This window comes from Carassius auratus, chromosome 12 (assembly GCF_003368295.1).
Source record: "Carassius auratus strain Wakin chromosome 12, ASM336829v1, whole genome shotgun sequence".
Classification (NCBI taxonomy): domain Eukaryota; kingdom Metazoa; phylum Chordata; class Actinopteri; order Cypriniformes; family Cyprinidae; genus Carassius; species Carassius auratus.
The window spans coordinates 8,088,520-8,102,273 of NC_039254.1; the positions used below are offsets into that span (position 1 = coordinate 8,088,520).

A 13,754-nucleotide genomic window follows, 5' to 3' on the forward strand; every position below is an offset into this window, starting at 1 on the left:
AGGGTGTAAAATGTAACAACTGGAGTAAATAAAAAAAAATTAAAAACTAATTTTTGAGACTTCCGTCGATCTCATTGCGATCTTGGAGAAACAATTCAGATATTTCGAAGATCACATTTGTTTTTCGTTTCGTTGACAGTTTCCCTCATGGAAACATACAAACCTCCTCTGAGATCATTTAAACAAAAGCACATTTACACACAGAATCTCAGGTCGCTCTTGCACCTGGTCATCTGCACCTCGTTCACTCGCTTCCTCTCTCTTTCTAACCTCTCTGACTCACTCTTCCTTTTCTCCTCTTCCTGTCTTTCTTTCTCCAAGGCCCCAAAAAATCTTCCCTCGCCTCCCCCAGAGTACACGCCATCACCAGACCTTGCTCTGAAGGGCGGAGAATCCTTGGCCGGTGCAGCTGGCAGGCTTATCTTCTCAGCTCTGCTTTCAATCTGAGCGCTCTCTCACCCCCCGGGGAGATTCCACCAAGGGCTGGGCTCTGAGCAGATGCAGGCGGGTGTCGAGTCGTGGTCAGCTCTGTCTTGCGTCTGCTGGCCTGCTCTGGATCTTCTCACTCGCAGGAGTGGGAGTGCGGCCCTGAGAAAGCTCTGGTCTTGATACCAGTGCAGGGCATATGAATGTTTGCTGTCGTTCCAAAAAAACTGATCTGGCCCATGCTTCAAAGTTGTGTAAATGTTAGGACTGGGCTAATGGTGGGAATGGGTGATTAGTGTGGCAAAACTCTCTCAGTAAGTGAAGTTGTCTCATGCGCTGTTTATTTCTTGATACAGCGGCGGCAGATTTTTCATGAACTTTCATCGTCTGGCTTTTTTGAAAGTGACTGTGCAATTTTGTATCTGCCTGAAGTCTATGACACGCATTTTGAGTTGCTTGTGTAAATACTGACTGCTGATGACTTGTCAAGAGTTGAACCTCTACCATCTAGATTCCTTTTGACCTGGTTTACTCTTTGCAGCTTTATGGAAAGTTTTAGAAGGTCTTGTGAGTCAAGGGCAGGAATGACTTCTCAGTGAGCTGTCAGTGCTGTGTGGGATCTCTGGTTCCTCTGTGAGGCTGCAGTCTTGCAGAAAGGCCTATGGAGTGATGATGTGGCCCAGGGTCAGGGAAAAAAAGCCTGGGAAACTTAAAAGTATGGAATATGCTTTATAGCTCTTTGCTTTGATTAAAATGATTGTTTCATTTAACTCATCACTTTTTGTCTGCTCATTGGCATGTCTCATTTTATGTACTAGATTATGTTAATGATTATTGGACATTTAATTATTCATGCTCATATCCCCTGTATTTTTTTAGTTTTTTTAACTATTTAAATGAGTTTTGTTGTCATCTAAGTTTTATTTAGTTTTTTATTTTTGTTCATTTAGGCAAAATTATATGCAGTTTTCATATCAGCCATTTATAAGTTATCAGTTTTTTTGTTAATATTTGTAAATATTGACAAATATTCATATCCATTTACCAGTTTAACAACCTTGAGATGAAGACAACTAGTAAAATGTTATATTAATGCATTCTTATTTTTAGAGATTTCATCCAGGCAATATATTAACATTTAAAAATCTAACATTTAAAAATGTTAATTTGCATACTTTTTTTATTGTTATCATGTATTTGTCAATTTATACAAATTTTATGGTGTATACTTTATATTAATAAATATGTAGAAAGTAACATTAACTAAGGTTAATAAATGCTGTAAAAATATTATTCAGTCTTATTTCTTGCTATAGCAATCACATTTATTAATGTTGACGTATAGAAGCTTATTGTAAAGTGTTACTATTATTTCATTTCCTAACATTGGCCCACATGATATCTGCGGCCACAGAACTCGAATTTCCACAGCATTGAAATGCCTGTCATTTCTAACCATTTCAGCACATATTTGTTTATTATGGTTAATGTATTTATGCTTTTGGCTAAATAGTAAGAGTTTTGTTCTTTCAGCTCAGTTTAATGCATTCTTGCCATGTTTAAATACATCCCACAGAATTCTACAGTGTAGAAAATGCAACAAAATGTGTGCAGGATCCATGTGGGCCTAATGAGCACTAAGACCACCACGTGCACTGTATGATCTTGGTAGGACTGGTGAAGACATTGAAAATAATCAAGATGGACATTGATTAAAAACAATGATGATGTGCTTTGTGCGTAAGAATCAGCCTGATGGGAAGGGCAAGGGCTTCTGGGAAAGAAGGGATGAAATGAAAGATTGAAATGATAATGAAAAAGACAGGATCTGGGAATTGGAGTGAAAGGGAGTGAAAGATAGATGGATAAGTATTGTCCTCCAACTGTAATCTGCCAACACCAAAACACTATTACTTCGCTTAATTTTCTCCGGCTCTACTCTCTTTTCTTCATTACCTCTCACCCATCTCTTTCTTTCTGTTCAGACAGTGTGTGTCCTTGCTGTTGAAACGTGTTGTTCCTTAGGGAGAATTAAGTCCTGTGCACTGGACATACTGTTTTCTGTATGTGTGTACTGTTTGAGTGGCCCCTGAGGCTGCATGCTGGGAGCCCACCCAGCTGACAGTCTAGCCCAGCCCAAAGTCCTATCCTCCCCAGTCAGACCACCCAGCCACCTGATCCCAGAACTCTTCAGATACAGCAGTGGGCTCACATATGTCATGTGTATTTCATTTTTTTCTCTTGCGTATTTACATGTGTGCATATTTAGAACTGAAAAATGGTCTTTCAATTCATGAGATGGAATTTGATTTTAACTAGCCTCGGCTTACAAAAAGTTTAATTAGAATTTGAAATGGAATGACAGGAACTTATTAAAGCATTATTAAAATAAATTCAGCAGGTATGGAATATTGGAAAATTATGTTTTTTCCCATCCTGGTTCATAAAACTGACTGTATGCCTATTAATTCCTCAAATTTCAGCATTCAAAAAAAAGTTTTATTAAATTCTAATTTAATTCCTATTTGCTACCTCAAATTCGAATTCAATTCTGAATGGTGCATGTGTTTATATTTATATAGGATGGGTTGCGCAGAAGACATCATTGATACCTCAGACAACATGCTATTGAAAACTATGAGAAATGTTTATACTGAAATCTCTTTTGAGCACTGTTTGAGATATTTTTGGAAAATCTAGTGGAGGGCTATGTAAGATTTCCGGGATCTCTTTTTTTTTTAGAAGAAAAACCTTAGATCTCATTGCACACTAACGCTTGCACAATTAAGATGTCATTTGTAATTTTTCCCTGCCATGCCAACGTGGCAACTTGCTGTCAGGATTGTGCCGGGGAAAGCGGAATGGAAGGATGCTCAGAAAACCAGAGGGAAGACTGTAACACTCGCACGTGCTCGGGCTAAAACCAAAGAGACGCCGCCAACATGCACAAACACACAGTGGCGTGAGGATAAGCAATGTATTAGTCATCTATTACAGGAATCAGTCTCACACTGGGCCTGTTTTCCAGTCTCGCTGGATGCCTTGTGAATTTCCACCCATGAAATAGAGCGGCTTTCTTCCCCCAGACTCAGCTCACAGAAACCCGCTGCCCACGGGAGACGGCTCTGACCTGGCAAAGAATCTCTGCTTACAGTGGGTCAAATTCTCCACCAGCGATGTGAATGATGATACAAAACATAATCCAGAAAAGAGTCTGACTTCGCCTCTGTGAATGGACTGAATGGAGGAGTGTTAGCCGAGCCGGTCGATTTGAAAGCATGCACCTGGTGTGATTCAGGTGTGTGTGGAGGGTATTGTACATGCTAAATGGATTTCTCACCTCTCGCTCTTTGTGGATTGGACAGAGCGGCCAAATCGCCCTCGCTGAGTGCGCTCTCAAGGCCTTGGAATATATCCTCCCTACCGAGGATGAAAGAAATTGAGAAAGAGTCCGAAAGAGAGGGAGGAAAATAATGAGGGGTGTGAGAGAGAGAGAGAGAAGCAAAGGAAAAAAAGAAAACAAAATAGCGTTTACGGTTCAGGCTGCCTCTGAAATAATATTCCATATCAGTGCAACTGCATGAGCCCAGTGGGAAAGGGAATATGGTTTTCTCCATACAGTGCCAATGGAAAAAAAGAACTCAAGTCAAAACAAGAGAGAGGAATGCTGGGAAGAGAACAAGAGAGCTGGCCTTTACATCAGGAATCCTGTACAGGGACTGTTGTTAGTGGGTCTTTTCTGGTTAGAAAACACACAAACCATCATTCAGTCATCCTTCCAGAACCCGTTTGGTCCATCCAGTAGCCCGCCGAGATCTATTAAGCTTCGGCCTCTGCCTCCAGCTCGGCATGCCAGGTCGATCCAGAGAGCAGAAGAGCTTGGCTCCATGTTAATTCCTCCCACTCTTCCCGGTTGCTCCGCGCTCACCCCTCGGGTTGGGAAACGTCTCTTGCTGAGCCCCAGGTTTTGGATGCCGTCCTGTCATTAGTTAATACTGAGAGCTCCATCTGATATTCCCTGCATAAGTCCTTGCCTCTTTTCCCATGCTGACACTCAGGATAGAACAGAGGGTGGATCGGGGGGACGTGGAATGATATTCGGCCCCTGAGCCAAAGTGCTCTTGTGACAACAGGCCGATTAGCATGAAAACAAATGCTCGTAGCAGACAATTGAATCGTTCCCTGTTTGGAACAAATGGTGGCTTTGCTTGTTGCATGTAATTAGCCTAGCCGAGGCAGGCTGACAGCATCCATATGTCTGAGAGGGTGCGAGAGCGTGTGTGAGTTTACCGTAAGCGATGGAGCGTAGAGCGCTAGCCACTAGCGTAGCATTTTTAGCAGGAGAGGAGCCGCAGGAAGCGGCAAAGGGAGGAAGAGAGATTTAATGAGGTAGAGAGCATGAAAAATGACAATTCAACATAGCTCATGTTTTCTAAGATAACACAATGAAGTGATGGCGACAGCAAGATGCTGATCCCAGGGGAATGAGGGCAGGTTTTCCTCATTAAAGTACAGGGGGGGTGTGGAGGGAGGGTGGCAGGTGATCAGGCCAGGTGGAAATCCATGTAGATAACATGGCTATTGAGGTTTAAATCGATGTGTCAGAAAAAAAAAAGAGCAATGGAATAGTAGAATGGAGAAATAAAAGTGACATGAAGTATAAGGAAAGAAAGAAACAAAACAAAACTTTCCTGCCTGACATGATTTTTTGGTTGTTGTCCCAGTCCATGAATGTAAGTGACAACACAGAAAGCCTTAGAATTTTCTGCCTCAGAATAAAAATAACAAAAAACTTAAATTCCCTTTATATTTCATAATGTGACTTTATGTGACAATTTCAACTGTTTCTTATATATACAACTTTATATTGCAAATGTGACTTCAAATCACTTAATTGCAAAAGTGTTTCTCATATTTGCAGCTTTATGTTGTACAATGTACAATGCAACTTGCAGTATCACATAACTGCTACTTGGTTTCTCATTTTTGCAAATGCAAACCACGTATGGTGGTCTTTTTAGCAAAGGTAGATTAGCATGAAGTTAGCAGAAAAGATCACTTTGCCCCTCCTGATCTAGTGTTCCTGCCATACCAAGGTTAAGAGTGAACGATTTTATTGCTGTCTGTGCCCTGCAAACTCATTTTTGGACAAGGCTCTGTCTGTATGTGAGGCTGTTGTCCTATCTGCGAACCCTGAGTTGTCCCAGACTGCCGTGTTTGCATTGTAAAGCACTGTGTGTGTGTGATTTTTATGTGTGTGTATGGGTGTAATGTTTGACCTTGTACTGCTGTATTTATCCCCTTTCGCTCTCTCTGTGTTTTGTTCTGAAGGTGGAGTGATTTTAGAGACCTGCTGATCATAGAGGGGTGTTTTCGCACCCAGGGGGGTTGATTCAAACATTCATACATGGAAATGGAAGGGCGGCAGTGCCAGCGGGGAGCTGTGTGTGTGTTGTGTGCCGAAGTGTGTGTACGTCTGCTCATCACCGCTATTGTTTCGTCTGCTCTGTTTGACTCTCATCTCTGAGTCTCACATGTACGCTTCCACACATACACACTCTCAGGATGTGCACTTACAGTAGTCTGGGTGTGATTTTTGATTGACAGCGTTCTTAATACCAGGGCTGAAAACCTGTCGCTGATTTTAAATGATAGCCATGTAAGTGTTAGCTTGTGTGAATGCTTTTAATTGATCCGCATTGGAGGCGTAACAGCTATTTGTCATATTTAAAAATGCGGTTGGACACGTCCTCCTGGTTTTCCAGACCAAAATTATATGTAGTCCGAATCCAACATCTGGAGGTGATGAATAGCACCTACTAATTTTTATAAAACAGAGAGACAGCCTTTCAATTTAACCAGTGTTTCGTGGCTATGCCGGCTTATTAATGTTTTGTCTTTGTGGTTTACGTCAGAAAATAAGATCGTGAGTTTCTCGCCAGGTCTGAACCATTCTTGGCAAGGACTGTAACCGTCTCTCTGAAAATAATCTTAGGCCAGTACACACAGGCGATAGAGTTACCTTCAAATATCTGTGGCATAAGTCTTGGATGGGTTATTTTTCAGGTTCCTAGCTATGTAACATGTTTACAGTTGAACTATCTTTAACTAACTCTGCAGTCTTCAAACTGTTGCGCTACCATGCAGTGGCTGACCTGAAAGAGAAACTTACTGTAGGTTGCTAATTCTTGCTATAGTGCCTCGTGGCATTCCTATTTGGAGAATGCATTGTGCTTTGTGACATTAGTATTTTAGTCAAAAAAATTTTATGCATCGTGTCAGTAAAGCCGGTTCTGTAATTAGCCATAAATGGAGATTTACAGCTGATTACAGAACCGGCTTTACTGACAAGATGCGCATTAGATATCGCATGTGATTTATCGTGCAGCCCTAATTTAAACGTCAATGTTTCAGTCAATGATTTAGGCACTCCAAAAATCTATCAGCAACAGAAAATATGTGGGCGAAATAAAATAAAATAAAAATAATTAATGCATGTTTTGGATAAATATTTTCTGTTGACAAAATGTAGGCGCATCATTACGTAACTACTTGTCCAGAGAAGTGCCCCTATAGTGCCTCTTTTGGCAACTTTAAAACACAACATGTACTTTATGAAATGTATTTTGACACATTTCAGGTTGACATTGATTATAAAATCGAGCTTGCATAGCTACAAGTGTTTTCACATACTTAAGCGTCTTAAAGGGCTAAGCCTTTATCTTACCAGAAAACAAATGTTTTTTTTTTGCATTACTCATTCACTTCATGGTGTTGCTTCTAGACTATCTGTCATTGTTTTCTTTTTCTCTTTGGGTGGTGTGCAGTTCTGTTTCTTTACATGCACGATGCACTTTTACTGTCCAGCAAACGATGCTCCGTTGTTCCCGCCAGCTATGCTGTCTGTGCCTACACAAACACTCCGACCCACAGACCTGGCTGTTGGACTTCACCTATAGATCTTTGGGCTTTTGGTTTTTTGCTGTGTACCGTGCACTTTTGGTCTACTCCTTTTTTTGATTGTTCTTTGGTCTGCTCCCCTTCTCCTATTTGTCTTTTTCTCAAATCGGCTTTAATCCTCTGCGACGTATTATTTTATGCCTCTGTGTGAGTTATTTACTGGGGATTGATGTACCGCGAGAAGCTGCATAGCTGTGTTTAATGATCCTGCCATAGGCCGTCCCGCACGTGACAAATAGACACGCACCATTGTGATTCCGCGACTGCTTGCTGCCAAAAGTTTTTTGGTGGTTCTGGGGTGTGGCATCTCCCAATCCTCTGGGAATTAACTCACTTCCAGTCTGTTTTACAATACACAGATGCAGAGTTATACACTCACACACATACAAGACCACACACCCACTCATACGGCCTCTACCCGATTCCCAGGAGAAAACGCTTCCTCTGAGTTATAATTTAATTCCTGACCAGGGAATACCATGGATGGCATATCCACACACACACAACAAAGTAAAAAAATGTTTATGCATAAACCAATGACGAATTAAATTAAAATGTAAATGCTAAAATAGCAATTCTGCCGTTTTGGCGCAATTTTGACTGGTGACATCATTAGGGAGGAAATTCCACAGCAGCAGCCCATCTAGTGGTTCTTGGAAAAATGGAGCATGTTCTTCACAGTTTGAGATGTAGCTGTTAATCGTTCCGCCTTTTTCTCCTGCCTTTTTTGGTGTTTACTCACCAAAAGTAGAAATGTGCAGCATTGCAACGCAGCCATTGTAGGTGTAAACTGACCTTGATTCTTGATTCCTGTTGTGATGTGATTCGGCGGATTTCTCTAAAGCCCTATTTGGATGAAACTTGTTATCCTGAGGGTACAACAGGGACATTATGCTTCACAGATATTGTTGTATGATTGTAATCTTGTCCATTTTATTTCCTTTCAACACTTTTCTTTACCAAAAAATGAAGATTTTTAAATACTATATTTAACAATACAAATTATGTTTCATTTACTGTTTATTTTACTATGAATGTATTGAAATTACAAAAACCATGTGTGAGAAATGGACTTGTTAATCACTAAAACCTTGACATCTGCCTTCGCTTTCCTTGGCAAGTTCACAAGTGTGCTGATGATTCGAATGAATCATTTATTCCAATGGAATCAACTGGACTGATCTGATTCTTGAGTTAAACTTACTGACTCAATGATCTGGTTGGAGCAGGTACCAGCTCACCGGAGGGGTAGATTATCAGCAAATGACTTAAATTTTGGTCTGTTCATCACGCAAAACTATTATATCATTACATTTGTTCTAGCAGCATCCATACGAATGTAATTTTAGAGCGCAACCTGGGGATAGGCCTCCAGCGAGAGCGGGGTTATTTAGTGTCATGGTCATTTAAATCCTTCCTGTCTCTGCCATTTCTGTGTTTAGGAACAGAAATGATTAATGACTAATGCTACTTTTACATGTGGATTACCCTAAATACTCCCTTGTCAGTTTAGACTTGTTCGTTCGCACAAGCGATCGGGCCAAAACCAAACGATTTCGAAAATATCCTCATGTATGGCACGATCCCAAACTAACTGAAAACAAACAGGCAGTGAGAGAAGTGCACTGTTTCTGCAGACCCGGCCCTTCCTCCCTCCCGAAGGCTCTTTATTATGACTGTGAAGAGAGAAAATATTGGGGTTTTCTGGAGTGGCACATGTTTTGGGGGACAGCGAGACGTGGGGTTGTGTGAGAGCGTGGAACCCAGCTGTGTAAACAGTCTCACACTCCCCCATTTCACACACACATATACGGTAACCATTCCCTTGACAAAACCCTTAATATGAAGTCTCTCATGCCCATACTCCTCTAGCTATTCCAGGTCTCAATCTGATGCAGCTACAATGTGTTGTGTGTGTGTGTGTGTGTGACCTTGCTTGGTCACTCACATTTGCATGTTTACCTAGTTTCTCTGCGGAGATATCTGTCTTTAAATATAGTATGGGATTCATGAACCATATGCGCCGGGATCCTGTTCGTCCTATCAGGGATTATTTTGCAATATTGACTGGCTAACCATATATCATCTCGCTTATTGCACAACTACTTACCGAGTAAATAATGGGCATATACAATATTGATTAGAATGAGTTAAATTGTTTTATTGTTTTATTATGTGAAGAGAAAGAGGATACAGAGTGATGCAAGTTACATGAAACTGGCACAGCTACAAGTGCTGTGAATTACATAGTTTAGCCGTCTTTATATACAATTTTTGACCACAGACTGACCAATCAGAATCAGGTATTTCACTTTTATTTTATTTTCTGTTTATTGCCACCAAAAATATTGTCAAAATACACTTACAATAATTAAAATAAATAAATGTATACATACTTATTTTGCATCAACTATCTAAAGCTGTTACATTTTATACTATGTGTGTATGTAGTGATTGTATTACAAAAATACATAACCAGTATATATAATTAAAACATGTAAATAAATTAATTTTAATATATATATCTTTTTTCTAAACTATCCAGTGTATCTCTTTCTTTATTCATTTATTACAAGAAAATATCAAATTTATAAAAAACATATTTAAAATATGTATGTATGTTTGTGGGCATGTATGAAGAAATATATATAAGAATAAATATTAATTATACATTTGTAATACATATTTTATATAACATTTAATTTTTTTTAGGTAACACTCTATCTTAAGGTGTCCTTGTTACACATTACATGTACATACTATTATTATAACAATAAATTATGCATAATAACCTGCAAGTAACCCAAATCCAAACCATAATTCTAATCCTAACCTTATAGTAAGTATATGTAGTTAATTAATATTACTGAGTACTTAAATGTATAATTACACTGCAAAAAGGACACTTTAACATAAAATGTTTCCATTGTTATATTGCATTTTCATTCATTATTTGTCCATTTATTTGTTTACATATTCATTTTTATTACAGGTCAATATAAAATACAAAACATCTTTTTATCTACTTATTTAATTTTATTTTAAACTATATAATGTATGTATATATGTTCATTTATTTAATTGAAATAAAACGAGAGAAATTGACATAGTGTAGGTAGATTTCTATTCTTTTCTCCAGCGTAGTTGTGGCAGCACTTGTGCTATCTCTGTCTGTTGAACGGAGTACTCAGCACCAGTAGACATAAACATCCTCCTGTGAAGAGAGCGAGGGAGACAGCTGGTGTAATGTATACACACAGACCCATTAGAACCTCGAGCTGTTGTGTCTGCTGATGGATTGCACTTCATTTGGATCTCTGATTTAAACAAGTAACACATAATCCAAACCTCGGACTTGACTTTTTTTTTCCCCACATCATGCTCTCTTTCTCTCTCTCCTTCGGTCTCTCACACACGTCTTGTTCCACTGAAGGGCAGCGCTGGGGGACTCTCATTTGATGACAAGGCTGAACATGCACTTGTGCAGTTGGCGGTTACGTGAGTGTGTGTTTGTGTGTGGCAGACACACTCGGGACTCCCACTCTTCAGGATTCTTCCTTTTAATTCCTTAATTGGATTAATGTCGCTCTGAGCCTGGAATCAGGCGATTAGTATGCACATGACCCGATTTCCTTAAGCACTCACACAAGAGTCACTCTCTCGTTCAGCCACGTTTCGCACCACGGACGTAAATAAACACACATTCCCATTGGGGATCCGCCTGACAAGACAGCATCATCCTTTATAACTCGCTGTATTCCCGCCGTAATGACTCTACTGCTGTTTTTTCACAGCGACTGGGCTTCCCCAGGTTCAGCGTGCTGCCCCACATGCCGTTTGGAGTTGTTGTTTTTTTGCCAGCTATGTTTCTTTTTTAGACCTCCCGCCATCCTTTCCTTTACTCCAATCCCTCTGTTCATGTATCAACAGCGATTCATTTCTGTAGTTTGGTTTATTAGAAGTGGTGGAAGGAGGGGGAAGTTAGTACGATGGGCGCAGGCAATAATTTCAGCCTTTGCAGCTGACGCTCGGCCCACGGCGTGCTCGAGACGGAGGAAAAGAGAGAGAAAAAAGTCAATAAAGCAAAGCAAACAAGAGGAAACGTTTTATTAAAGGGAAGTTGGCGGAGGGTGTAGATGAGAGGAGGAGCGAGGGCTTTATATGCTGTAGAGTACAGTAGGGGTAGTGCAAACCAGACTTCTGACTTATGGTGTAAAGTCTGGTCCACTTTGCTGCATATTTTGGCCAAAACGCTGAATTCAGTTTGCTTTTGTCCTCATTTTCTGATGTTTCCATATAATGCTGTGTAAATCTTTACAAATTTACAAAAAAAATTGTTTTTGTCGACAAACATAAACATTTGCATCAATTTTAATTAAAATATGTCGATTTTTTTCGGACAAAGTATCATTTAATTAGTGAGGTCAAATGATTAATTGCGATTAATCACATAAAAAATTTATGTTTTTGTTTACATAAAGTATATTTACTGTGCATATATAAATATACACACATGCATGTATATTTTAGAAAAATATGTTGTTTAGCTATATATTAAATATATTTATATAAAACATAAATTGTATAATATATATACATGTAAATATTTTCAAAATGTATACTGTATTTGTGTGTATTTATATATAGTTTACATAATAAATATAAACAGTAGATGCATATATTATGTTAACAGAAATGCGATTAATCACGATTAATTGTTTGACAGCACTAAATTTAATATAAAATGTTCAAATAATTAGTTTAATTTACTTTTCAAATTAATTATTTTTGTTGTTTTAAAATATTGTCAACAAAATTACAGTCAAATTTTACTCACTCACTCTCACTAAATGCAAGATATTCTAATTTGTAATATTACATATTTTTTATAAATGGATATACATTTTTATATAAATTGTTTAAATATAAAATTTTCTTGTTAACAAAGTAATGTTTGTTTTTTTAAAGCACAATCTTGTCAACGAAATTACTGTCGAAATATACTTTTTTAAAGAAAAATGTCGATTTTTATAATTTTTATAATTTAAATATATAAATTGTGAATATTTAAGGTGAAAATGCTAAATATTTTTTGAAGAAAAAGAAATCGATTAAATTCATATGTAACTAAATATTTAATTTTCTCACCTTTTTTTTCAAATTAGATTCCATTTTACAGTAAAATTGACTATAATAAATAAATTAAATTTTTAATTAATCTGACTAAAGCAAAAACAAACACTATGACTAAAACAAAAACACACAAAATTAACACCGGCTCATATTTTTCACTGGAAAAGACCCTTTTAAAGTGTTGGATTTTGCCAGAATTGAGGTGAACACACCCATAAAGCACTGGCAAATAGTGACTGCACTGCTCTTGGAGAACATAGCTCTTTCATTTCAGTAGTAAAGCCCGTGGGAAGGTGGTTGGGGATATTTGGGAGGAGAAGACGGCCGTAATGTGCTGGGAATTCTGTAGCTTCGATTATACCGTTTCATGTAGCGGCAAACCGTTCCTAGACCCGCGCAAAAAGCCTGCTTTCTTTCATCCTGAGGCGAGAGAGTGGGTGAGAGGAGACAAAGTGTCTTGACGGCTGTGATCCCAGCATCCACCCCGGCACCATCGGCCTAACGTCTTTCCAGACCTGTAATTCCGCTGGTCTTTTCCTGCTTTCGTGACTTTATTCCCCCTGCTTGCTGTCGTTTCTGCCTGGGGCTTGAGCTGTGGCCTGGTGCTCTGTTTATCTTGTGAGAGCAGTCATTTAGTAATTTCACACCCATAAACGTCTTCCTTAACCTCATCCCTCTCACCCACGTTAATTAACTTTTATCAGTTTAGGAAATGAAACCGCACTTGCCTTCACCTCGCTGTTTAATTGGTGGTGTTGGTTGTTTTAGAGGACACGAGGGCAGAGTCTTTGTCAGGGGAGACACACAGGAAACCACAGCGGTATGCGCTGAAACTAACATCACATGTGTGGTGTTTTTTTCATTTGCACAGAATTCACGGTTGTTAATCTTGTAAATTTTATGCAGACATTGTTTTAAGCACAAATCATTCTATTAAACTCTGTTTTTAATAGGCTGATTTGATGATTCTATATGCTGCATCGCACCACGAGCAAATTGTCTCTGGTGAGTTGCCTTATCTTTAAATTACATTATGTTCAAAGTTTATTAAAGCCGTGCCTCTGTAGCATGTAGGTTAATCAAGCTTATTGGAGCATTGCAAATTTGCTTTGTTTCTTTCGCTGCTGAGAAAAACAAAAGATGTGCGTGGAAATATAATGACCGTCCGTTTGGTTTATATGGACTGTGCATGTGTAATGGATTTGATTTAACCCTTGTTGGCTTGAATGTATAAA

The 13,754-nt window shown here is 38.8% G+C and overlaps 1 protein-coding gene across 6 annotated transcripts in view; it reads left to right on the forward strand.

Annotated features, from left to right (window-relative positions):
* The window catches only part of bahcc1b (BAH domain and coiled-coil containing 1b), a 99,922-nt gene that overhangs the window by 37,800 nt on the left and 48,368 nt on the right, over window positions 1-13,754 (forward strand). The gene's annotated exons all lie outside the window — the stretch shown is intronic.